Raw genomic sequence first — 26,270 nt, forward strand, 5'->3', positions numbered from 1 at the left:
GGTGGCTGGATTATCTTCACAAGGATTGCCTAAGCCACTGTAGCGTGGGGCCGGAGTGGAAGTTTGGTGGAAGGTGGCACTGAAATTGGGATCCTTGCAAACCTCACTGACATGTCCCAGCAGACGACAAACTTGGCCACAGTAAAGTGTCTCGTAAACATTTGTTAGGGTTTATTTTGCCAAGTTTTCATTTGACGTGTGTGGTAGTCACTGCTTGGGGGTCAGGTGAGACTCAGTGGGTTAACTATTACCTGTTTTACCTATTTCACACCTGATCAACAGGTCAATATGGAACAATGGGAACTGGGTTTTGTAAACTAATACTTCATAAGAATTTTTAAGGAATTATCTTTGAAGGCAAGAATTATTTTCCTGCTACCAGAATGAAACAGTCTGGCTTTCTCTGAGCCACATCCTCTTAGATATTAAGGGTCAGGGGACAGGTTGCTATGGCCAGTTTTACATCCCCCATTCCCTGAAATTAACCATACAGAATAAAATGTAATGACTTTTAAACCAAATCAAACACGACCCAGGCAGCAAGGTGCAGGCTGTCAAAATTGGGAGAGCCCCAAGGTTATCTTAGACTCAGGAAAGACCTGGCGGGAAAATGTGAATTTGAATCTGACCTGAGGCATGTGTTCTTCCACGCCTGCCCACCCCCCAATCTTCAGCATCTCACACAACAGGAAAGACAACTCAACCAAATTGCATCTCGTGACAGTGCTGGTGCAACTGACTAATAGATCTTTGTTCATAGAGTTTTGTGGAACAATAATCCCCAGCTAGAGAAAGGGGAATATATTATTCACCAAGGGCTTTAGACATTATGGCATGGAAGGGTTAGAGAACAGCACCATTCAGGTGTTTGAAATTGACGAGCTCTGCTCTGACTTTGCAGCAGGTCCAGAGAAAGTTGTAATTTCTATGTCATTTTTTTTCCCCCTGTGGTCCCCATACCTCTCTTATAAGTAACCTGCTTTGGCTCAGACTTTTTTTTAATCGCAGATTTGATTTGTTTAATAGAAATCAGATTATGATAGTGCTTATTTAGTAACTAGTTTGTTTGTAGGAATGTTCCTGTTTCTTGTAAGTTTTTTACATCTATTGTTATAAAGTTGCATGTAAGATTCTCTATGTTGCTTTGAAGGACTCTTGCACCTGTAGATAGGTCTCGTTTTTCATTTCCCCTGTTGGTTATTTGTCCCTTTTTTCTTTTTGATCGGTACTAATACATTATCAGTTTTAGTGGTCTTTTGGAAGAACCACCTTTGGCTTTTGTTTGTATTTTAAGTGGGACATAGACAAACACTACCCCCTTTTTGAAGCGTAGGTGCGTTTAAAAAATTTTGCCCTGTAGAAGTCTGTCAAAGATTTTAAGAGTCTTTAAAACTCAGTGAGTCTCCTAACTGTCAGGAGGAAAATATTATGTATTTATCTTTATGTGCCTTTGATATAATGTTTTCCAGTTTTACTAAAAGATACCTTGTGTTCTTCAGTAGCAGACATATTGGATCAAATTGTTCTAAGGTGGGTTTTTTATATTCATCCAGGGTGCACCCTATGAAATTGTTTTGGAAACATCTGACTAGAATTTACATAATTCTTACTGATAATTCAATGTGAATCGTAGGCGTTTTCAACCCACTTGACAATACAGATTTACTGTGTACTAGGGCAGAACAAATTTGCAGTAATGGTGGAGGAAGAATGGTTCATTTTGGTTCATATTTAATGCATGAGTCTTAGCATTTTAAAGTTTTCTCAGATAATCTTGCAGAGTACCAAGTAGTAGAGCAACAACTCTGGGGTCTTAAACTGGGTTTCAACTCCTGCTCTGCCACTTTTAGCTGTGTGGCCTTGGGGAAATTGCCTCACCTCTCTGAATTTATTACATTTTCTTTGTTGTGAGATGTTAATAATGAAACTGCTTGGGTGGGGTGCTGTTTTGAGATTTCTATATGAGTGTTCATGCATGGTGCCTGTTTGTGATTTGGCACATAATAGGCACTCAGTAAGTTGTAATCCGTTGAGTCTTTACCCTTTCTCCCCTTTCCAATCACACTTCCAGCCTCACAGCTTCTATCAGCACCTTCCTTCCAGAGATGTGACAGATTATCCAAAAGAATCAAACAAAACCACGTGTCCCATTTGTTCTGTCTTAGTACAGTCAGATGGGGTTACAGGGTCACATCCTATATATATATATATATATATATATATATATATATATATATATATAGGATACAAGCACTGTATCCTATATGTGTGTGTGTGTATGTATATATATATATATATATATATATATATATATATTTTAGATTTATTTATTTATTTATACAAGCACTGGATACAGTCAGAAGTGCGGGAGGGTGAGAGGATTCACCAGAGCCAGAGCGGGGAACAGAACAGGCAGACTGACTGAAATACACTGCTGAGGGGAGCAGCGGGCCCGGCAGGAGAGGTCTGTGCGCCATGTGGGACCACAGGGGATCGAACCGGCGCTGCAGAGGCCGCGGGCAGCTTCGCAACCCAGTGCTCAACCGCTGCACCACCGGGGAGGCCCCACATCCTATATTTTTAATTTTTTCATTTTACTATTAGTTGATAGGTGGTAAGCCAGTTATCTGTTTTTTCTCTTTAATTTTTCATCTTGCCTTCCTGGCATTATTTATTCGCATTTTCCTCTAGTTCCTTTTACTTCCTTGGCCTCCATCTCTCTCTCTCCATGTCTCTCTTCTTCTCTCCTTCCCTCCCTCCTTCCCAGCTTCCTCTTGTGCTGCCTTTAGGATAGAAATGAACTGGGTATAAAGCCCAGAACTGGGCAGAGAGTGGGATGTAAGTTGGTGGGCTTGCATCTGTGAAGGTCAAGATTGTGAAGTGAAGTTACTCCAGAATGTAACAGAGATTGACGGTGTTACTGCTGATTACTAAGTCCATTTTGCAACACCAATTGTATTGCATTGTTGGAGAATGTTGTTCCAGAACTTGCAGTTCCTCCATCCTATGGGGAAAGTGGACTGTTTATTGCTGTGCCTGACCTCATAACCAAGAAGAGAAATGAAAAGCCTGGGCGGTGGAGGCTGGCCACTTACTGTCCCTCTGTGGAGACATATCGCATTATTGTGTCACCCGGCCTTAAGGCATTTGCTCGCCCTGGGGTTTGCTAATTGAAACCTCCCAGGGAATACCTGGCATAATTAGTTAATATGTATTTAGGCATCTAATGTGGTAAGGGACTAAATTGGGGGTAGGGAGGGATTGTGAGCAGGGAAACACTGAACCTGACTGAACATCCTTTGCAACTCTGCCGAAGAGTGAGTCCTGGTTTCTATTTCGTCTGGCAAATTGGCCTGAGCTGTGGAGTTATTTTTGAAGATGACAGCTTGCCTAGCTGTCCTTGGTCCGGCCTGTCCGCGGTGACACGGGGTGCTGAGGAACAGCGCCTCTGCTGAGCTTTGTTCTAGAGCCTGTTTTTCTGAGAATGGAGAACAGGGAGGCGTAGGCTTCATCAAGTGTTTTGCAACCCCACGTCTCCAGTTTATTTTGATGCCGCTGCTTGAAAACAAGCCTTAGATGGCATTCCTTGGTAAGGCTTTCCGGGGAGAAACTGGCACTTTTGGAAAGTTGTATCTGTTTCCCTATTGGGGTATGGGCTTGTGAGATCTCTTTCTGAACCCAGAGTGTGTTGGAATCAGATACGCCACTGCTTGAGAGTCTGGACTTCTGGAGACTGTGAGAGTTAGCTGGACAAAGATAACCATGGCCCAAGTGTTTCTGACAAGGTTATATTTGAATAAGGGCTTTTGATGATTAAAACATGAATTGCTTATTACAACACTCAATCTCAATACCGACTGAGTGTCTGCCACATAGGAGGAGCTTTTCCTGTGTTTTCACCTTCGTGTTTCAGAGGATGCGCACAGCTTCCAGAGGGATAGAGAAAATGAGCATAAAACTCACTGTCTCCCTACATCTGCCCTTATAGGTAGAGCTTACTGGGGACTGAGAACTCCTTTCTACACCTGTGAGCCCGGAGGACCAGGAGGGCTGGTACCATGAGGGGTGACACTCTGAACCCCAGTCTGCCACCTAGCATGTGAGCACCTGCGGAGGGCGCATTCGGAGACCCCGAGAAACCGCTTCAGTTTGGGATGGGGTAAGTGGGAAATGAAGATTCAAGCTGTAATGTCCTTACTTTCTGAACATCTTCTGTAGGTAGGAAGCTCATTATTCGAGACATTGTTCTGGTGAGCACAGGGCTTGCTGATTCTCTTCCCTCCCCGTCTGAGGCTGTGATGTCCATTTCCTGGGATCCTTCTAAAATTTGGGTCTGCAGACCCATGTTGGGTCTGCTCTGTGAGAATCACTACTGGTTTCCTGACTCTTCAGTCCTGCATTCAGAGATTAGATGGTTTTGGAGACTTCACAGGGTCCTCTTCCTCTCTGTCTTCCTGGCTTCTCTGGTTTACCCTCATAATATCTGGCATCAGTATGTGTTTGTGGGATCAGAATGATACCAGGGAAAGGGAAGAAGGAGTTGGTTGGGTTTGCAGCAGCAGAAACTTGGGATCATAATGGCTGTTTCTAGGACTGTTGGACATGAGATCACTTTACTTTTAACAAGAGAGAGTGACCCTTCATCTTAACTGTTCAGTGGGTTTGGTGAATGTGGACTATTTCACATGGGCCTTACTGCTGTGGTCAAGTGGGATTCTGTCAGCTCGCATGGACATCGGGGGGTAAACACGCCGCCCTCACAGGAGCTAGATGGAGAGAAATATGCTACAAAGATGCATCCCCCACCTCCTGTTGTGCCACCAGGCTTGTCTAGAAAAGCTGGCAAAAAAAGGCTTTGTATTCACCTCAACTTCCCTTTTGCAAGGGGGAACAGTGACATGTGGCCTCTGTAATACCCATTTGCTTCATAGGGGGAGAATGATGTAGACCAAGTGGGGCTTTATGATGATACAAAGTGGCTGTTGTTCTTTTCCAGTTGGCCTTTTTCCATGAATAAACCCACCCAAGCCTTACTGGTTATAACATCATGCAGCATTATTTAACATTTATCAGCTTTTGCTAATATGTTGGTTGGTCCAGAATTGGAACAAAATAAGAGACTTGACAGAGAGCCAGAATCACAGATGCTTCCTGAGGCGTGATCCCTGCAATTAAAGAAAATAAAAATTTATTCTAAGAACATTAACATGAGATCTACCCACTCGGCAGATTTTTATTTATTTACTTATTTTTAATAGATCTTATTGACTTTATCCAACACTTCATGAACTGGGCAGCATTTAATCTACCAGCTAGAAAGGAGGTCCCTTAGCAGATTTTTATACAGTGTTGTTAACGATGGGCACAGTATTGTACAGCCAGTCATTAGAACATATTCATCTGGCATAACTGGAATTTCATTCTTGTTGGTTAGCAGCTCCTCCTTATCCCGCCTTCTTCCCTGGCAACTGCCTTCCTCTTCTTTGCTTCCATGACTTTGACTATTGTAGATACCCCAGATCAATGGCATCAAGAGGTGTTTCCATGCTGGTATATTTCACTTAGCGTAATGTCCTTGCCATTTATCCATGTTGTTGCATAGGGTGAGCTCTCCTTCCTCTTCAGGGCAGAATAATATTCCATCAGCCTCATTCTCCCCGACCCCTCCTTCATCTGTGGATGGATGTTTGTTGGTTTCCCCATTTTGGCTAATGCCAGGAGAGCTGTAGTAAACATGGGGTGCTTTGATCTCTTTAAGATCCTGCTTTCATTTCTTTCAGATGAAAAATGCTTAAAAGTAGGATTGCTGACTTTGATGGTATTTCTATTTTTAATTTTTTGAGGCACCTCCTTGGGGCTCCGTAGCGGCTGCACAATTTTGCATTCTGATCCCTGCAATTTTTAGCTTCCCACCCAGCATTCAGGCCTGCTTTGTGGATCCTGCTGCGGCTTGTTCTTCCTGTCTTACCTGTTGCTCCTCCTGCCAAACCCAGGCCCACAGCCCTGGCCACTCCCTTCGCCTCTGCAGCCTTTGGTATTTATGTTACATTGCCATCATAGGGCTATTGGCTTTTTTTTCTTTTTGCAAAGGAATTAGCTTATATATTCCATTTGAAGTGCTACAAAAAATGTGTTTAGAGAATACATTTATTGTGAATCACAAAAGAACAGTTAAAACTTTCTTCTTAAGATGGGAAATGAGCTTTCCCCCTCCTATACCCATCAGTGGCAGCGCATGAAAGAGAATGTGGCAGACATTATAAAGTGTGGACTCCCTCCATGTCTGTTACTTGTATCTATCTTTCTAGTGAGCAAACCTCTCCCCCATTGCCACAGAAAATTAAAAGGAATGGACCCAATATATAGCATGGTCCTCATTTTCCTCTGATCTTCAGTTTCTGTGGGTAAGGATTAATGCTTGGGTAGACTTATTCCAGGTCAAGGAGCGCTCAACGATCTAGAGTCATAATCCCTAAATCCAGAAATAGTTTACAATCCATCTAGAAAATAGAATACTACACTGTATTGGCTTATTTTTAAGGTGTAAAATGGTATAAATGATACTGATACAGTAACGATTAAAAATAATGCCTGTCCCATCCTTTGGACCCACTGTAACTTTTGTGCATATTAGACCCCCCAGGTACCTAGTGACCCCTTTCCATTGTTGGAAGGCGTCCTCAGACAGTGACCCCACTTTGACCCAGGAATCCATGCACCTTCAGGGCAGTCCTTTGCCAGGGCAACCATTGGGCCTTGAAGGTTCTCCTGTTCTGTTTTGGAGCGCCCCTGGGGCTCCCTCTGCCACTTTCCAACTAGTGTTCTCTGGAAACATTCCTAATATATATTTCAAATACAAATTCTTATTTCTTGTTCGAGTAACTAATGAGCTTAGCTCATGCTAAGCTACCAGAGTTGTAAAGTGGAGAAACAGACTGAACCCCAGTTTCCTGGCTCAGTGGGGCCAGAGCAGCCTGGCTGACCTCATCACTGTCTCCCAGTTCAGCCAGACTGAGTCCTATTTCTGCCTGTTGATCCACTAGCTTTCCCCTGAGATGAATTCCCCTAGTTCCCTGAGAGTTCACTCAAGCTCACCCCTTCCTTGCTGTCTTTCTAACTGTCCTAGCCCACTGTTATATTCCTCACCCTGCTCAGATCCATTTACCCGATGTCACCTTTGCTATAAAGCTCTCCCCCAACCTGGATCTGGATTCGTGAGTGCTGTGCTTGTGCCCTGAACCCACACACTAAGTGATTGATGGTTCGATTCTTTGGGGGTCATTCAGAACCTGCTTGCGTGATGCAAGCAAATGCCAAGATTGTTTCTGGGTTCTATGAATGAAGGAGAATAAGGAGGTCAGAGAACACAGTTGGAAAAAAAGAAAGCGAGGGACAAGTCTAAAAATTGTTAGCCCACTTCTGCGTGAGCCTGGGTGTGCGTTTCGCACAGCAGCTGTTCATGTTGAATCATCGGGTGGATGGATCATCTCTTGGCTTCTAGCACAGTGGCTGGCCCTCTTCCCCCAGAGAATGCAGGCAGATTTGGGGGATGAATAATGTGGTTCTCCTCCAGTACCTGGACTGTGGTTGCCAGACTTCATGCAAATGGTAGCTGAAATGTGTGCAGCCTCTCTTGTCCTCACCCGCTGCCCCCATTTGAAAGATAAGAAGATCCTGAGCCAAGTTGGTGTGTCTTTAACTGATGACCAGCCAAATGGTCCTCAGTGACCTCTTTGCCTTGGCCAATGTGGACACACTTTGCCCCCTAGGCAACCCCCAGTGAGGTTGTGGAAAGAGAGTAAGGCTGGAAGTAAAGAGCAAAGATAAAGAAAGCAGTAAACATTGAGCACCTACTGTGTGCCTGGCCCTACTGTGTGCCTGGCCCTACTGTGTGCCCAGCACTCTGTTAAGTGCTGCCTAGCAGTCCATGACTCTGCGATTTTCCTACTCTTACCTCCAAATCCAGTTGATGAGCCCACATGACTTTACCATCTATTTCTTTTCTACCTGGTGGTATGAACCTGCATTTGAACTGCAGGACTTCTAAACCCAGGACCATTCTTATGCATCTTGACTTTGGTCTCTAGATATAAGCAGAGGTGTTTAGACAGTAGTAAATATCCTTGTCCTATTGCCTCTAGAATCCTGAGCCTACTGGGTTCATTTCTGAGCTGCCCTCTTCTACATTAGTCAGTTCTGCCTAGCACATCCCTGTTGATGAATTTGGTAAAAGTCCACACTGCCTGAAATACCATGCTTAGGTGGGGTATTTTAAGGGTGAGGGATGCAATATTTGAGATGCTGCCAAATTAGGGAACTGACTTTATTTTTAGATCCCCATCCCCGGGAAACACAGCAAACTCATTCTTTGCACACCCTCAGAAAGGTGAAGTTATTTTATCCTACCTTCTTGAAAGCTGGGACCCCTTCAGCCAGATTCAGGACTGTCTTGTCAATGTCTTGTTCTGTAACCACCACCCCAGCTAGGGGTGTTGTTGTCTTGGATCTGAGGCAGGGGATGCCCTGGAGCCTTTCGCCATCCTGCCCCTCTCCTGCCCACATTGCATAAACATCGGTGTGGCAGGGACAGATGGCCACTCCGGGGCTTCTTTGATGTCACATTTGGTTGCCTGAGTGGGGGGTAGGGATGCTTGCAGCCAGTCTCCATGGGAGGAGAGGCTGGCTGGGAAATACCCACTTGACAGTGGGTAAACAAAAGCTTAACTCCGGAAAAGCTGGGTGCCCTGGGACGCATGCAGGTCGGAGCAGTAATGGAGTCAGGTTTACATTAGCGTGTTTGGCTTGGAAGGAAGCCAGTCAACTCAAAGCACAGCCCTTTTTCTCTGTGCCTAATTGATGCGAGGCAGAGTTGGGTTTTATTATGGGAACGTGAATGGATGGAGGTGGGGGGAGCAAATGGATGGTGAGGAGGGGGGCGATGTGGGGAAAGAGGGATGGCATTGCAGATAATTACCTTCAGGACTAGCGAAGAAATCATAGCAGAGGTCTGGGTTATCTTGGCTGGAGGCTCAGCAGGAGGTACCTGAAATCCTGGGAGAATCAAGGTGGAGCAGTGGGACCCCCCCCTGTGCGAACAGCATCAGGCTGGTGGATGGGGACGGAAGGCTTTGCTGGACATAGGAAGCAGGTAATGAAGAATGGCAGCCAGACAAGGAGGGTGCCAGGCAGCAAAATCACTCCTGAAATATAATCAAGCGTGGAGATGTGACCCTCTCATGGCCATAGCCCTCCTGGAGGTAATTGCAGGTGCCAATATGAAAACCAAGCATGGGCTTCAATTGAAGTCAAAAAGCCAAGCGGGTTGATGGAAAGCTTTCCTTTTCTCGCCTCTGGGTGATCCACATGGTGATTTCTTTTGCTAATACATTTGCAGAAGTCTCAGCCAACCAAATTAAGGTGATGTATTCAAGCGAACAGAGTGACATCTAGTTACCAGACTTCATATTGATGGGGTTGGGATGTATTCAAGCGAACAGAGTGACATCTAGTTACCAGACTTCATATTGATGGGATTGGGGCGGTTAATTTGCCTCTTCAGTTTTTCAGTGAGTCACCCATCGGGTGCTGATGGGTCTTCTCCTTGGAAGTGTCCCATAGGATTCAGTGAGGGTGGTGTAATGTAAGCTCCAGGAGGGCAGGGAAGAAAAGATAATGTCATGGGACATCAGAGTCTCCCATGAGACGTGGCAGTGAGAAGTTTGGTACATTTAAATGGTCAGGACAGTCATCATTCAATGGTAGGATGATGGCAGCATTACCAACAATAATATTATTACTGATTTCTGCTGCTTATGAAGAGCTTGCTTTCTGGCCTTGCACAGTTCTCAATGCTTGGCATGTTTTAACACACTTAATCTTCCCGATAACACAATAAGCCATCAACATCCTGGTTTCACAGCTGAGAAAACGGAGAGAGGGAAGTAAAGGTAGAAACCTGGGCTGCTGACACCCCTATCTCTGTGGTTCTCCCCATTGCTGATTTTCCTATGTTGTTGGGTCAGTCCGTCCAACTACATTATTCTTTTTTTTTTTTTGAAAGATTTATTTATTTATTTATACAAGCACTGGGTACAGTCAGAAGCGCGGGAGGGTGAGAGAATTCACCAGAGCCAGAGCAGGGAGCAGAGCAGGCAGACGGAAGAAGTACACTGCTGAGGGGAGCAGCGGGCGGCAGGAGAGGTCTCCACGCTATATGGGACCCTCGCTGATGGCCGGGGATCAAACCGGCGCTGCAGAGGCTGCGGGCAGCTTCACGGCCCTGCGTTCAACAGCTGCGCCACCATGGGAGGCCCAGTTATTATTTTTTTTAAGATCGGGGCCAACAGCCAACGTGGGCATTTAGTATTTATGCTCTGCTCCTGGGATCCTAGCTTTCACCAGTGCCTGGAGGTGCCATTGGGGCATGAAGGGCTCTAACCCACTGACTCTTCTTCCTTACAGGTTCTCACAGGGTGGTTTTAATGATCTCATAAATTGCGGCACTAGGTGGATGGGAGTCTCAGCCTTCAATTCCTTGGTGCGGTGACTGGGAGGTTTTCTCTGGGTGGTTCTCGTCTCCCTGTTGAGGCTGCTAGAAATTCTCTCTTGCTGGGGTGAGGGGTACAGTGAGTTTTCTTTTTTGGTGAATGGCCTTTTTTTTTTTTTTTAATCAGATGAGGTTGAATGTTTACAGTCAGCTCAGTAGATTTAAACAAAGTGATTCTCACTATTTGCTGGTCAGTGTTTATTTGATAAAATCTGAAGAGGAGTAAAGCACCAGGCTGGATGCCCGAACACCCAGGCTCAGTTTTGCTCTTCCCAACCCTTTGGTCTCCGGGAGGCCAGTGGCTTGGGGCAGCACCTGGAGATATGCTAGAAGCCTCTCCATGAAAGACGATAGTCTCTGCTGTGTGACAAAGCGAACAGTTCTGTATTGCACATTTGAATGCTGTAAGAGTAAAGCTTAAAAGTTCTCAGCATAAGAACAAAAATTGTGACTGTGGGGTGAAGACAAGAGGTGTCGTGGGGACAGAGTCTGTAGGACTGTTGGGGAGAGAGGGGCTCTTGGAGGATTGTGGGTGGCATTCTTTGACCACAGTGTCGAGGATAAGCTGGGCAGCTTCCTCTTTCTGACCCTGTTCACATGGTCGCTGTCCTCATGATGCTTATCACGTTACAGTGTATGCAGAGTGAATCATTATGCTGTGCACCTGAAACAGATCTGTCATTTATTTCTCAGTAGAAAATCAAGAAATAAAGAAGCTTCTCTCTATATGGCAGAATCTGTTATGAGAGATTCTTGCATCAACACTCCATTTTGACTGTATTACTCATTAAAACGTGTTGTTTCAGACCCAGATGCTGGGGCTGGATTTTATATTTAAAATACTTTTATGTTTAACACATTGTGTGATTGTCTAGTTGTGTTTTCTTTCTTTCCTTTTTACTCCTGGAGTAGAGGTTTCCTGTAGGATGAAAATGGAAACTAAAGAAAAAAGACTGGATCTGGAAGTAATTTTCAGCAGTAGAGGAATTAAACAAAATGGGAAAACACACCATTTTGTTGCTGGTCGGATGAAGGGGGTATATAGACTCCTTGCATACTTGCTTTTTCTCAGTAATTGAATACTTTCTGCCCAGATTACTTTTTCACTGGGGATTTATGTTAAAAGAAAGCCCAAAGCAGATCTGAATTTTAAATATTTCCCTCTTCTCAAGAGTACACCCAACTGGCATTTAAACTCTGATTGCCTGCTTCTTATTTTTATAATTTGAAATTTGATTGATACCCTATGAGTGAGAGCCTTAGTTCTGACAGCCCCTGTGTGTGTGTCCCTGATCTGTCTGGTCCTGTCTGGACTGTATCCCCAGAGTGTTGTGGCTGGTGGTTCTTGGAGCAGTTGGGGTTGAGGGGTGAGCTCTGAGCTCTGTGTTTTGATCAGGTGACATTACCTTTGCTAAGAGTTGGATCTGTCTGAGTTGAGTTTCATGTTTCTCTGTTCTTCGTTGAATAATCAGTAGGTGCATTTCTATGGCGATTGATTAAATGGATGCTTATTTTTCTAATTTATTTCCATGCCTGTGTCCTGGGACTTTTTATGAATCTTTGCTTTAAAAATTTGACATCATCTTGGCTGAGTACTTGGCTGAGCATTTGAAATGTATTCATTTGTCAGCGATTGATTGATTGATTGATTGATTGTACCTGCTATATGCTGCATTCCATGAGAAGGTTATGGCTTCCAGGCATGATATAGCAGATAAGGTGAAACCCACAACAGAACTTATGGAGTGTGGTATCAGTTGGGAGGAAAGGATTCAGTATAATGGAATTGACAACAAATTCCCATAGACAGATTCTATTGATTGGGACAAAAGAAAATATTCAAAACATTTTATATTTCAGAGTTTATAAATCTGTTTGAAGTGCTTGAAAAAACCATAGTGGTAGAAATGGATTCATGTGCACATAAAACTAAAACCAGATTTTGGGGATAAATTTAATTTCTCAAAACTGTTCTTTGAGGGGTACTTTCCTTGAGTGTATGAAGCCTATTTTATCTTCAGCTCACTGAGATAGTGTTTCACATTTTGTTCTCTGTATCTTTTTATTTCCCTAGATACTATTAAAAACATCCACACATCTACACAAAAATCTGTGCATGGGTGTCTCTAACAGCTTTATTCAGAAAGCACACTCATGCACAAACTTGGAAGCAACCAAGATGTCCTTCAGTAGGTGAATGGATAATGAAACTGGTTTGCAGACAATGAAATAGTATTCAGCATTAAACAGAAACGAGCTCTCAAGTCATAGAGGTGCCTTAAACACATAGCACCAAGTGGAAGAAGCCAGTCTTTAAAAGCTACATATGGTTTGATTCCAACTCTGTGACTTGCTGGAAAAGGCAAAACTACTGAGGCTGAAGAGTGAGTGGTTTCAGGAGCTTGGAGGAAGGGGGCTGGGATAAATTGGATTTTTAGGGCAGTGAAACTATTCTGTATGATAATTATAATGGTAGGTAAATCTCATCATACAATTATGAATGCATGAGTGTGACCCCTAATATAAACTGTGGATCTTGGTGTGTAATGATGTGCCTGTGCAGGTGCATTGATTGTAATAAATGGACTACTCTATGGGGGATCTTGATCCTGGGGAGCTGTATGTGTGTGGGGGTAGAGGATCTACTCACTCAAGTTTGTACTTTGCTGTGAATCTTAAGCTGCTCTGTATAGTAATGTATCAACAGCAGCATATAAGCTGGAGGCAGACATGAATTCTTTTCATGGTATCCAATAAAGTGTCTCTTGACTTTTTTACCTCTCAAAGTCCTTTACAACCCCTCTGCTTGGCAGCGATTGGTACACAGCATGGGAGAATGAATCCCCAAGACTCGGCTCTTCAGAGAACTGGGATATGATAAAAACAGGGCTTTCCCCTGGTCCTTCATAGGTATGAAAACATCGATTTCAAGTTCCCAAGTCTTCCTTCTGATGGTGTATCAGGGCAATGTTGTTGGCATGAAGGGTGTGGGTTTTGGTGAACTGATTCCAATGATGGATTCCACGTTACTCAGATTTCTCTGTGCTGGACATGGCAAGGGTGAAGTTGGACTTTGATAATATTTGAAAGTGCTATGGTCTTGGGATTTGAATAATCAATTCCTGCCTTGATCTTCTTTTCTTTCGCATGAGGAGTTGCCAGGGGAGCTATGTGTACAGGCCACATTAACATGAACTAAGCAATTGCCAAGATGTCTCTGGAGTTTGTGGAGGAGTATTTTCTTCTACTTTTTCATAGTCATCCTTCATGTTGTCAGCAAATATTTATTGAGCACTTTGCTTTGTGACATTTCCAGGTGTGGAGTAATGAACAAGACCAGAAGAATCTCTGCATGCATGTAACTGACATCCTGGGGGTGGGAGATGGACAATGAGCAAGTAGTCAATGCATGGAGGATATTGACAGGAGACTATTGCTAAATAGGATTTGAAAGCGAGGGAGGGAGCCAGGAAGGCCTGGGCATTAGAACCTTTGAAGAGGTGGCTTAGGTAGGTCCTGGGACATGAGAGGCATTGGATCAAAGATGGAAAGGGGTTGAGGGAGTGAGCTTTTTTGTGATTGGACAGGGAGTGATCTAGGTAGAGAGCAGGTAGGTGGTCAGGCCTAGCCTGTTGGAGAAGTGGCATGGAGATCCCTGGAGCTTGGGTGTCAGTTCTAAGGAGAGCCAGGAGGTGAAGACAAGAGATGTGGCAGGGTCAGAGCCTGTAGGACTGTTGGTGACAGGGGGTCTCGGAGGATTGTGGGTGGGAGGCACCATCCACTTTAGGTTTTGACAGGCGGTGTTTGACCGCAGTGTTGAGGGTAGGCTGGGCAGCTTCCTGGTTCTGACCCTCGTGCTGTAAGTCCTTGTGTTTGACCAGCGAGTAGCTTTGGTCTGTTGCTCATATAGCTCCAGTCCCGCAGGTGCTATTGGGCCTTTATTGATAAGACTTTTTTCTTTCAACTTCTCTAGGCACAAAAATCTTTTTCTTCCTAGTTGGTGAAAAAGAGAACTTTCATCATGCCAGTGTAGTTAGCTGATGAGTTCTATAGTCAAAAATGCTTGGAGATAATTTGCAGTTCCCTGCAGCCCGATATCTCTTTATTTACCTTCAAATTAGAAAAATCCTCCACCCTACATTTAGCTCTGTTTTTCCCGAGAGCCCTTTCCTTGCCTGTCATCTGATTCCACTTTCCATTTCACATGTCCCTCTGCTTCACGGTACCCATCTAGAGTTTTAGTTCTCAAAACATTTGTGATGTGTGCAGCGAGCCACCCAAACCGTGGATCTCTGAGCCTTTTCAAAATCCAAACCTGAGTTCTTTGGTGTGTGACCTTGGCTGGTCCGTTTTCAGTGGCATGTGGATAAACTTGTCCACAGATGTCTGTTTGTCAGTGTCTTTTGAGCAGAATAATAATAACTCTCACATCTGGTCCCCTTTTCATCTAGGGATTTTAAAACCCCAAGTGCACATTAATTAAACCTCCCATCTCTGGAAGGTAGGGACGGAAAGTGATGGTTTTAATCACCACTGTAGAGAATGTAGAGGGACAGCCCCTGGGCCAAACATCATAACAGGCATTTTGCATTTCACCAGTGCCTTTCATCTAGCATCTTAAATACTTGGCAGTATTACCTGGTGGGTAACAAGAACATAAGAACATTGTCCTGCACATCTGCGGGAGTGGGGGGCATGTCCAGGACTCCAGGGACTCACCCTCACTTCTCAGCACTACCATTTCAGAGCTCTGCTCTCTTTGTAGTCCGTGGCCTTTTAATGGCTAATATGGATTATCTGGAGTCCCACAGTGTAGACGGGAGGATGGTAGAGTTGCCTGGCTAGGCTGTTTGGTTTTCTGTTCATCTTTTGGTTTGGTGTGCAGGTATGTCAATTTCAGCTGCCTTCACACTGGGGATGAATTCTCATCTCGGGGGCTGAGAACTCTGCTTCACCTTGACCCTCTCCTTCCAGGAAGGCTATCATTTGAGTTAGGACTACAGAAAGTCAAGAGAGCCATGTCTTTCCCCAGAAGAAAGCTGCTTCAGTGTATTCTTGGTAAATGAGGGCATTTGATTTAAAAAAAAATGAAACAGAACAAAGAACCAAATGAGAAAATGATAAGTCATGTCATCATCGGGGTAGAATCCCACTGCTAACCTGTGGGGAGGGGAGTTCAGGGTCTGGATCTCTCTGAGGCCAGAGTATTTATATGCACAGCCACTGTCTTTTTGGGGCAGCAGCTGCAGGATGAGTCCAGGACAGGTGTGCTTGTGGCCAGGTAGAAGAATGTTGCAGGGTACACAGTTGGTTTGCAAGGAGATGGGCCTCTTTGCTAAATAGAATATTTAGCTATATTTAAAGAAGAAACTCTCAAATGCCAGTGTAAAGCATGCTATTGATTTTATGAAGTACTATTGCTTTTAGTTAGAGTTGCATGTGGAAATAAACCATATCATGGCAAAGTCTTGGGAAGCGTGTGTTCTTGAATGACCCCTGCATGTGACACCCCCAACCCACAGCTTCCTGCTTTCTTTCCATCTTTATGACTTAAAAGGTAGAAAGACACCAAGTTTCTGAAGCTCATAGATAAACACTTGTATTCTATAAGATGCTGGTCCTTTGGAGTAAATTCTAAAAACCACACCATGTGAGAATGTATCCTTCTGGGATGCTAAATAAATAGTATTAAACTGAGGGAGTACAGGTTAACATATCTTAAAATATATGTTACTGCACCATACTCTCCACCAAAGTACCAGTAACCCTACACCACAGACCGCTGGGTGCCCTTCCATCTTTGCTCCCAACCACACCCCCCTCTGGTAGACAATGGCTGGTAGTCAGATTTCAAGGGTTTTTGGTTTTTTCTCTTCCCTTTCTTTGTTTCTTTACAGTCTACATACGAGAAAAATCACCCAGTATTTGTCTTTCTCCATCTAACCTATTGCACTTAGTATCATCCCTTCTAGTTCCATTCATGTTGTTGCAAATGGCAAGATTTCATCTTTTTCTGGCTGAGTAGTATTTCAACATATGTGTATGTATGTGTATTTTTTACATCTTTATATAATCATTTATCGATCGGCCCTTTGGTTGTTCTCACGGCTTGCTATTGTAAATAGTGCTGCAGTGAACATAGGGGTGCATAATCTCTTTGTATTAGAGTTTTCATGATTTTTACATAAACCCAGATGTGGAACAACTAGGTTTTATGGAATCTCTCTTCTTTATATATTGAGGAAGCATGGAGGCCATGCCAACAGATGTGAGGTGGTATCTGATCGTGGCTTTGGTTGGCATTGCCCTGATAAGTGATGATGAGCATTTTTCCATCTGACTGTTAGCCACTTGTACTTCTTTGGAAAAATGTCTGTTCTACTCCTTGTTTTGATTGGGTTATTTTTGTTGTTGAGTTACATGAGGTCTTTATAGATCTTGGATCTTAACTCCTTGTCTGATGTATGATAAAGCATACACAACTAAAAATTCATTGGTTTGGAACTTAACACTATAAACTAGAGAAACGAGTATGAAATGTTGATTCCAGGTGGAGATTCATAGGCTGTGGCTGCTGTCTCACAGTGTGGCCTAGGTGATAGGCAAGTCCATGCACAGTGACAGAAATAAGGTGATGACAACAATAGAAACGGTGAGGGCAATGTGTGATGGCTAACTAAGAGTGAGGGTTCTGGAGCCATCCTGCTTGGGGGTGCAGCCAGCTATGTCATGCATGACTAGGGTGCCTGTGGCAAATTACTGTTTTTCTTGAGACTATTCCTTTCCCAGTAAGATGGTGGATGATGGTAACCACTGAATGGAGCTACTGTGGCAGTAAGTGGATTAGCCTGTGGAAGGACTAATGGGGGCACCGAGCACCTCCAGTAAATGTGCTCTTGAATCACCCTCTATGCCAAGATGAGCTGTGTGAATATGTAGAGTGGGGATGATGGATTCTGTTGGGGGTGCAGGGGTTGGTGGAGAAGGCTCAAGGAAGACTTGGGGGCAGTTGAACTCCCAGGGAACCTTTTCTTTCTCGTTTCTATATATTTAAATGATCATGCAAACCAGTATAGAAAAATTGGAATTATATAGATAAGCAAAATGAGGACAGTCAAAAATCACCCATAGCTTGCTTCCAAAGGTACCACAGTTACCATTCAGCCTATTTCCTCTCAGTCTTCTTTTTTTCATCTGCTACTGAGTTGTGTTTTGAAGGGTGTCAGGGAGGGTTAATGCTTTCCACACTTAATTCCATCAATTTGGCTTCTAATGTACGGAACAATTTTTACTTGCTTTTAAATTTCTGTCAGGAAATATTTAAAATACTCCAAAGAGCATGAAGAATAAGACACTCTAGGAGGGCAGGGTCTCGTCTGAGCTCAAATCATGAGGCGGAGCCTGTAGTTTTGGAAGGGGTGCAGACCACTAACACTCACAGGGTGTTTCCTTCCACCTGTTCCTGGACTAAACATGTAGGTAACATCCCATATAGAAAATGACCCTTTAAGGTCATTTTCCACCCTTTTTGATCCTGTAACTATGGAGGTGCTGCCAATCCTGGCAACCTTTGCAGGTAGCTCAAGGTCAAGCTCAGATCATCTCATGAGCATGTGACCGTAATGCCTTTCCTGCTCACACCTGCTTCAGAGCCCCCTGACTCTGTCATCCTTATCCAAAACCACCATTTTTTGATAATCATGGCTATTTTCTTGACTACTTATATTTTGAATTACAAAGTGGGCTAAGCCAAGCTGCTTTATTTGTTGTGAAATATGCATAACATAAAATTTAACATTTGAAACATTCTTAAGAGAACATTTCAGCAGGGAGCAGTGCACTTGGGATGGCCTGCAACCATCACCATGGTTTATTCCCATAGATTTTTTTATCATTCTAAACAGAGACTCTGGCCCTTTTAAACCATAACATCCCTCATTCCTGTAACTTCCAGTCCATATTCTCTCTGAACTTGCCTGTTTCCTCTTAGAGGTGGAATCACGCAATGTTTGCTCTTTTGTAACTGACTTTCTCTGAGCAAGAGGGTTTCAAGGTTCATCCATGTGTTGCATCTATCACAAATTCATGCCTTTGTTTTGACTGAACAATATTTCACTCTAGATGCAGTCATGGCTCCTGAGGATGGAGATGCATTCTAGGAAATGTGACATTACGGGCTGTGTAGAGGGACTGCCATTGTATACGTGGTCCACCATGGGCTGAAACATCATCAAGCTGTGCAGTACAGTACACAGTATGCTTATCTGTCAGTGGACCTTTATGTTTCTATCTTTGGGCTATTGTGAATAGCCCGCATATTCCAAGAAATATTGGTTATTCAGCTCAACAACTCTGGAAAAATAATCCCAACTGAAACATTGGCAAACACATTTCTCTAAAGCCGATCTACAAATGACCATTGAGCACATGAAAAGATGCTCATCATCATCAGTGACTGGGGAAATGCAAATCAAAATCACGGTGACATACCTATTTCCGCCCACTAGATGAGCAATAATAATAATGGTAATAAGATTGATAATGGAAAAGAAGTGTTGATGTGGAGAAATTGGAGCCTTTGATGTTGCAATTCCATTTCTAGGTCTATGCCTCAACACATTGAAAACAAAACCCCAGATACTTGTACAGCAGTTGACCTCCTTTTGAACATGCATTGTTTCTTAATTCATCCTTCTCAATCATGATTTACTTATGCTGCTCTCCCAGCCTTGAGCATGCAGAACTGTGGAAATTAGAGTACCACCAAAAAGCCTCATCGATATTTATGCTAATCTAACAATGCAAAGCCACATGAACAGAAACTGAAATCCTCAGAGCCATGAAAAATTTTGTTCAAACCTCTGAGGTCATCTTGTAATGTCAAGGCAGAGAGGAAATGTTCTAAATGAACCAGATTAAATGAAAGCCTTTCTCTCTAGTTACATCGTCAAGATAATGACAAAATAATGCCAAAGAGATTTATATACACAACTCTTTTCTCCCAGTCTCAGAGCCCAAGAGATTTATTTCTCAAGTATTTAACTTTGCTACATGTACCGTGACAAAATAGGCAGGTTTTGCTCATCAGAATTGGGAATAGAAAGTTTAAGTAGCACCAAAACATTGACTTAGGGTTGTTGTATAGCTCTTCTACCTCTGCAGTGTAGAATCGCTTGACCGCCTGCTGGCCCATTGATAATACATACTGAACTGAACTTAAAGCCTTAGGCAGTGTAACAGAATAGTCACACTTGAATATATAACAGGAAATTTCACTTTTTACAAAAGAATGGGATGTTCTGTGAAGACTTAGATGCTGACATTGCTTAGGTTCCTGTCTAACTCCACCCTGCCACTGGCTGTTAGTTTTGGTGCTGGGAATTAATCTGAAGAAAAATACCTTCTGAAATCCTCCCTTGAGTTGGGTCAGTGGTGATGGGTTTGGGTTCTCGGAGTTTCTCTGATTGTTCTGGGCTGTGTAAGTATGTGAACAAGGTGGGGGGCGGGGAATGGTTTGATCCAGTAGGTACTTGTAATCGGTCTTGAACTTAGGAAGTAATAGCTGAGTTAAACACAGTATTTGAAGTGCTGTCAACCCGCTGGAAATTCAGGAGACAGAGGTGGTTGGGATTTGAGAAGCTCTTTTCCTGGCTCAAGTGCTGGACCAGTAGGAAAGAAAGAGGAGTCAGAAGATGGAGACCTCAAGGTTGGTTTTACTGTGAAAAGATGTTAGTTCGGAGGTTGTGGCTTAGAGGTGCAGTGAGAGTAAAAGTCCCACAGGTAGAGTTAGATGGACTTGTCCATCTATGCAGAGCTAGTATTGGGCACAGCAGACTAGCTTCCATGGGCCAGGCCCTCTGAGATTACCAGCTACAAGATCTAGGATAGGTCAGAGCTTGAATTTTCCATGACCCTAGAAGATTTCAAAGAGAAAGAAGAGAGAACTCGAATTCATCATGTGTGTGGGTTATTCCCTCAAACAAGGTGAGTGACTCGGTTGCTCCTAAGATGTCCCAGGTACTAGAGAGGCCAGGAAGTTTCCTATATGTTTGAAGAATTTCCCCCAGAAGGAAACCTGAGGCCCAGGGACTGAGCTCATGTGTGCCACCAAGTTCAATGGTGTCTTTGTTCCAAAACACAATTATTTCATTACCTTTGATCCAATAGAAAGTGAATCACTGCAAGTCTTGATTAGCTTCCAGTGAGAAGGCTAAATGTGCTCCAACTATAGAGTGAGGAGAATGCCACTTTGAAAAAATTTTTAACTTAGGGTGGTTCTATTTCACGATTGTTTTTATCAGTGTAAAAATTTTCTGGAAATGTTTGGTTTTTAATTAGGATAGACGATGAAATAATGAATTTTAAAGTCATTATCTTAAGCGCTCTATCCCTTCTTTGGAGGCGGGAAATATAGGCAGGTGACAATCTTTAGTTTTGCAGATTTCAGAGACTCAGTGTCGTAGCACTGGGCATGCAAAGGACACCAGGACCCTCTAGTTTAATCCCCTCTCCTCCCTGTTTAACACCCAGAATATTAACAGAGTTAATCAACTGTAGGCACTCAGCTGGTAGAATAAATGAGTGAATGTAGTATGTCTTCTGCCATTTAGCTTCTTTTTGGTGGCCATGTGGGTTGGAGCTGTCTCTTCTCATGGATTAGTCATTTCATTATGTGTAGAAGTTTTGTTGCCAGATTTGGTGACCCTCTTGTATATAGAATTTAGTGGTTTCCACTCACTTGAAAAGCTGGTAAAAGCCATGAGAATGCTCCTGTACAAGTATAGCTACTTGCACATCATTTTGGGTTCAATTCTAGAAGGTTCAAGGGTCTTCGAAAGTTCTCCAGGGATCCTCTGCTAAGAACCTTTGCTTCAGGCCAATTTTCAGGGCCTCTGTAAATTGCTGAAGTTTTAGCAAGTCTAGGTGACCTTTACCCTTTAGAAGCATAAACATTAAAAAGGAAGCATCTAAATAGCTCCATGTGGAAATTTGGCATTTCATTTCCACTGGGGAAGTGCTAAAACTGAGGATAGATATCCTTTGGGCTCTCTAAAATAATTTTAGTGGTTTGAGTCCAACATCACCAAAATGATACAGTGGAACAAATTACAATATAACAGGTATAATATGAATAGCATGATATGATATAACCGAGTATAACAGAGCACAACTCGAAACAATGGAACAGAAACCAGGCTGCTTGTCTTATGTCTACGTACTGAGATGAAAAATAGGGGTCCCAGCTTGAGAAAAATATGTTTTATTATATATTTTTTGTTTTATTATATATTCAGGCAGTGGAAGCCATTGCAAGAAATGCCTGCTTTCAACTGTTCTTGATCCTTAGTAGGAAGAGCCAAGTCTGGTGAGCCTATAAACATTTTTCTAGTCCATATGACTGTCAAACACCCACAGTTGTTCTCAGAACACCTCTCATGACAGTACCTTAAATTCTCTTGGGGATGACTCCTGTGGTCCTTCATATGTAAATTCCTTTTTCCTCTCCAGCTCAGGATTAGCATAATCCCCACCCTGCTACCACTTCACCACTTTAGATAGGAAACTTCCTGTTCCTTGGTCTTGGTTTCCTCATCTGTGAAATGGACCTGGGGGGGATTATCATCTTCTCCAAGGATTGTTGGGAGGGTTAGACTAGGTGAATTCATGTATGTAAAGAGCGTAGCGTAAACCCTCAATCAGCCTGCGTCATTATCTTAGTAGTAGTTGAGCTGTTGGCACACCACGCAGGAGTCACACTTCAGACTCCTTAGAACTGCTTGGAATCTGTTGAAGTCATCCATTCTGCTTGCATTAACTAAGCAGACGAGCCCTCTGAGCAGAGTCATGTCCTTCTTTTAAAAGCATCTGTTTAATCAGCTTTTTAAAAAATGTAATTTATTTAACTCCTGACTTTTTGGGTATAAATTATTTTGTCCCCACCCCCCCCCCCACTTCATAAAAGGCACTAAAAGACCAATCTGTTTCTCCTTTCTCTTTATTGTGAACCAACATTCTGTTCACTTACAAGTGTTGCAAATATCATTTTTTTGCAACCCAGATGGGAATCTTCCTGAGACTCAGAATACCATTAAAACTCAATGGCCAGGTTCTGTAATGAAGTGAATGCAGTAAAAAAAAAAAAATACACAGGGACAGCCAAGTCATTTTCTTGATGTTTTACCCTTTCTGAAGTACTTTTTGTAGGTATTGTGTTTATCTTCAAGGACAGACGTTTATTTCGTTTCCAGGATGATCAGAAATACTCAAAGACAATTCCTGCCCCGAACAAATGTATTCAAGTTCTTAGACCAGATAATTCATGCATGAAAACCTTGTATCTTCAGCACTCTTACAGTATGACAAGACTTAAGTTGCGCTTGCTCTTTCTGGGCATCAATGATCATATATACTTCTTTTTTGCTCCAAGCTCTGAGTAAGGGCACTCATTTGAGTGTTATGTATGATGTGACTTTAAGACAATTGCTGAGCTATCTCCCATTTTTCTTAAAATTGTGCCTCCTGCCATCTCTTTTCTGTGCCATGCCCTGTTTCATTCATCCCATTATATATTCACATTCTCTTTTCTTCCTTTATCCTCTCAGACTATAAAACCTTTCTTTTGGGAGGCAACGTTATTTCTCGAACCTATAGGGAATTCTGTAGGTTCTATAGAATTCTATAGGGAAGTGTATGTATCTATACACTTGGCCTTGTGTATGTATCTAAAGTCAAATGGACTTAAGTTGGCATTTCTACTCAGCTACTTCTAAGAACTTGGGGGGATTTCCCTTACCTCTCTGAAATTTGGATCCCTCATTTGGAAGATGGGTCTGTTACCACCCATGGATTCAATGAACACGCCATACTGATAAGGTTCAAGTTTACTTCTCTGAAGCATGTATGTTTCTTAAAAAGGTAATTTCTCAGTTTTCCTACTGTTGGCAACATCTCCTTTGCATCATTACATTACATCACCATTGCATGTTTTGCAATGCATTCTAATGCTAATCACTACTATTTATTAACCTTCTAAGTCCGAAGCCTGGTATTATGTGGTTTGTGTTCTGTCGCATTTCATCTTCATAGCTCATCTAGAAGTTGGGGTGGTGGTGGAAGAACCATTAGAGTTGATTTTTTTAGTGTTGAAGTTACATTGGTCAGTAATATTATTATTTAGGTTACAGGTGTACAATCTTTTAAATCAACATCTCTGTTTATACTACATTGTGTTCACTACCAGCTTTCTAGTTCCCATCCATCCCACACAGTTGACCCTTTTATTTAACTTACCAATACCGTCCCCCCCCCCTCCTTCTGGTAATGCTGTTTTGTTTTTATAGTCTAGAAGATTGTTTTGTTTAGTTTACATTTTGTTAATTTACCACATATGAGTGAGTGATATCATACAGTGTTTCTTTCTCCTTCTGACTTATTTTACTAAGCATAATATCCTCCAGTTCCATCCATGTTGTTGCAGATGCAAGAGTTCATCTTTTTTATAGCTGAGTAGTATTCCCTTGCACATACATAAATACATACATACATACATACATACACACACATAAAACACACACACATCTTTTAAATCCACGCCTCTGTTGATAAGCACTTACGTTGTTTCCAACTCTTGGCTATTGTGAATAATGCTGAGTGATGAGCATGAACACTTTGAATTAGTGTGTTCATATTCTTCAGGTAGATGCCCAGACATGGGACGACTAGATTGCATGTAATTTTTGTTCTTAGTATTTTGAAGAATCTCCATGCTATTTTCCATAATGGCCACCCCATTTACTTTCCCATCAACAGTGTATGAGCCTTCCTTTCTCGCCCATCCTCACCAACACTTGTCATTTCTTGTCTTTTTGATAACAGCCATTCTCACGGGTGTGAAGTGATAATCTAATTGTTGTTTTGATTTACAAGAAACTATTGGCTCATGAGAAACTAAAGTTCAGTGATATTAAGAAACTCATCCAATGGTCTTCCTGCCCCCAGGCCCTAACTCTCAACCACAACTCAAGCCCCCCATCTCTCTATGAAGAGGCAGACCCTGGAAATGAATGGATGGTGAGTCAACATCAGAGTCTCCCCTAACCCCCGTTCACAATTTGCTCTTCATGCCCTGATTTATTCCCATGTCGAGGAAGTGGAGCTGCTTTGTAAGTTTTGCTTAGACTTAGGTATGAAAAGATGAGACTTTCAAGCTGTGATTCACTAAGTTGGCTCAAAGGTCGTGGCAAACCACCTCCCATTGCTGTTAGGGCCAAAAAATATCCCCTCAATCTCTGGGAATCTTGGTGGGCCTTTTTGGAGTGACTTCACGCTTCAATGTTTAGAGCTTTCATCTTTCATTGGGTGGTGTCTTACGGAGAAGACAATTTCTTATAATGTGAACTATTCCTGAGACAGAGACCATTTCTTCTTATAGGAAGCTGGCAGCTACCTCAGGCTTCCTCTCTCACTTTGGAGGGCATCATTTTCCATGAGTTAGCAGTTTTTGATTGTATTCCCCTTCTTGCATTGACAAAATTTCAGAAAATATTTCCTGACAGTGAAGACATTGGGCCAGGGAATGAAGCTTTTCCTTCTTGGTCCTGAAGGAGTGTTCAGGCAGCTCATCATTTTCATATTGTCAGACGGTCCTTCCAAACCAGGGCTGGGGCTGCTGACTTGCTAAGGCAAGCTGAACCTCTTTTTCTCTTAGGAAAAGTTGGGATGAGGTCCTTTTAGTCACTGAGCTGAATGTAAATATGTAAAAATGCAAATTATACTTTGCTGTAGAAATAAACCATTTAATATACAGCTTTAAAAAGCTTTCCTCAGTGAGCACATCCAGCACTGGGAATGAGGACTCCTTTTCCACTTGCTTGCTTTGACATTTTTGGGGCCCTCAATTGGCAGAAGAGAACGAAGCAGCTGGGGTTTCCCATTTAGTAGTGGTTACCGTCTAATTCTGAAAGCAGCTAGTAAGTCTGGATTTTCAGGAGTCAGATGGGTCCATGACGGTGAATTGCTAAATCTTCTTTGGAGCCATAAGCTTTGCAACCACCCAGAAGGTTCTCACAAATTTTCATTACCTGAAGGCAATTTTTCATCTACATAGGCTGACTTTTTAAATACATGGCCCACGTTTCATGGTTTTCTTCTCAGAGGCTCCAAGTTGCTCTCATCACAGTCCCCTGCAGGAGGGGTGCAGGCATACCTGGTGGTTTCTCTCTCTGCCTTACTCTACAAGGTCATTCAGGAACCCAGGTCTGCTCTACCTGGTTGAAACTTTGCTCTTAGAATTTTCTTCTGGCTTCTCTGCGCTTGGTGTGCAGCGGGGAGAAAAGGGGGGTTACTCAAAAGTCTCTTGGAGGAGTCATAGACCTGTTTTGGGAGGGCCCACATTATTTGAGCCCATGTTTCATCAATCGTGGCTCAGGTACGTGGCCCCCCTCTCACTGGGCCTAGGCCGGAAACTACACTTCCTATTGTCCTGGTGAAAAGGAATTGGCTTAATGTCTCTGCCACGCTTGAGTATTTTAACTTAAGCCTTAAGGATTTCTGAAGGTGAAGTGTCTCTATTAGAAAGTCCTTGAGAGGGGAATTTACTTGACTGGGTAGCTCGGTATTTAATGTGAAGGCTGGATTCATTTTTACCGTAAGTGTCTGTGAGTTTCCCACAAAGAAGGGAGAAGGAAACTGGGGCTTTCTGATTTGTCAAGTGCTGCGAGGAGGC

General features: G+C 42.9%; 1 protein-coding gene across 12 annotated transcripts in view; it reads left to right on the plus strand.

Annotated features, from left to right (window-relative positions):
• Positions 1–26,270, plus strand: part of TIAM1 (TIAM Rac1 associated GEF 1) — a 355,067-nt gene that overhangs the window by 170,941 nt on the left and 157,856 nt on the right. For 11 of the 12 annotated variants that reach the window (XM_054700321.1, XM_054700322.1, XM_054700314.1 and 8 more), the window contains one exon: positions 3,989–4,159. The exons of the other annotated variant lie outside the window; for it this stretch is intronic. The gene's annotated coding sequence lies outside the window, so the exon portion shown is untranslated. The remainder of the gene's footprint in view (positions 1–3,988; positions 4,160–26,270) is intronic. 12 annotated transcript variants of the gene reach the window in all.

The sequence above is a fragment of the Talpa occidentalis genome, unplaced genomic scaffold (assembly GCF_014898055.3).
Source record: "Talpa occidentalis isolate TD23 unplaced genomic scaffold, MPIMG_talOcc4v2.1 talOcc4.4, whole genome shotgun sequence".
Lineage (NCBI taxonomy): Eukaryota > Metazoa > Chordata > Mammalia > Eulipotyphla > Talpidae > Talpa > Talpa occidentalis.